Below are 1,110 nucleotides of genomic sequence, written 5' to 3' on the forward strand. Positions count from 1 at the left end.
TAGTCCTCCTTCGCAAATTGGTCGTAGCTAAAATATCGGATAAACATCATATTCTTTTCAATTCTTTTTTCTCGATTTATTACTTTTCTTTACGTTTGACGAACAAAACTAAACGACAAAGCTGAACATCAACGTTAGCCTAGCACGTATTTAGAATTCAATCGAATTATAAATCGAAATTTGAATATATATTCGCGATAATTGATGGACACTACTTTTCTTTTTTTGTCGTAGCATCGAAACTTTTACTCATCGAAATTACATCGGTTTTCATTATCATCATCCCGCCGTTAGATACCGTCAACACTTAAATAAAGTTCACTCGAACAGCTCGTTTGATGCTGCCTTTTATTCAAACTTTTCACTTCTCCTCTTCAACCATTCTGAACTGGCATTCCGATTTCTTTTTGATTTCCCTCTTCGCCGATTCGCAGTTTTGGAGCACCGCGCGGCCGAGGAATACCCGAGTGCATACGGAATGACTAAAACGGATTACTGGCGACCCACCGTCCTCTTCTTTGTCCACCCGGCGAGTAAAACTTTAAAAATCCTCGACCACTCTCATTCACTGTGAAAACCGCAGTACCAGGGGGATTCCTCACGTCGCCCGCCACCGGCTCGATGCTTTATGAGGGGTTTACTTTATAGACACGAACGAGGTATTAGGACGAAAGACCGGTATTAGACTGAAGACGCCGCTAGAATGCGGACGAAAGGAAGGGACAAATATATGTGCGTACATACGGCGAGAGGAATAAGGATAGAACGCGTTTAAGAAGCTTTTCTCTCCTTTTACTGTTCCTCTCCCTTTCTCCCTTGTTACGTCTACAGCAGCTAGAGAAATAATTTTAGACACGTTCTATTTTGATCGTGTACGACCCGTGAGGCGCTCGTATCTCATCGCAGAGTCCTCTGGCTTCGTTCATTCGCAAGCGCGAAGTAATCGCGAAACGCCAAGACAAATTTCTCGTCGATAACGACATTCTCAATCCTGACATCGTCTGATCTCTCCGCCTCCACCACTTCGCCTCCTTTTTTTCAACGTCGTTCGGTGCGGTCTTACTCCGGCGTCGCCTCTTGAGTCGACGCAGAAATCCTACCTCCCCCCCC

At 44.5% G+C, this 1,110-nt stretch overlaps 1 protein-coding gene across 3 annotated transcripts in view; it reads right to left on the reverse strand.

Annotated features, from left to right (window-relative positions):
* The window catches only part of LOC108750934 (SET and MYND domain-containing protein 4-like), a 44,001-nt gene extending 43,320 nt beyond the window's left edge, over positions 1-681 (reverse strand). For 2 of the 3 annotated variants that reach the window (XM_018490828.1, XM_018490819.1), the window contains exon 1: positions 508-681. The gene's annotated coding sequence lies outside the window, so the exon portion shown is untranslated. Of the gene's footprint in view, positions 1-262 lie in introns of all 3 variants that reach the window. The other variant, XM_018490813.1, reaches the window with a different exon arrangement.
* Between the last annotated feature and the right edge of the window lie 429 nt (positions 682-1,110).

The sequence above is a fragment of the Trachymyrmex septentrionalis genome, unplaced genomic scaffold, assembly GCF_001594115.1.
Source record: "Trachymyrmex septentrionalis isolate Tsep2-gDNA-1 unplaced genomic scaffold, Tsep1.0 scaffold11, whole genome shotgun sequence".
In the NCBI taxonomy this organism is placed as follows: Eukaryota; Metazoa; Arthropoda; class Insecta; order Hymenoptera; family Formicidae; genus Trachymyrmex; species Trachymyrmex septentrionalis.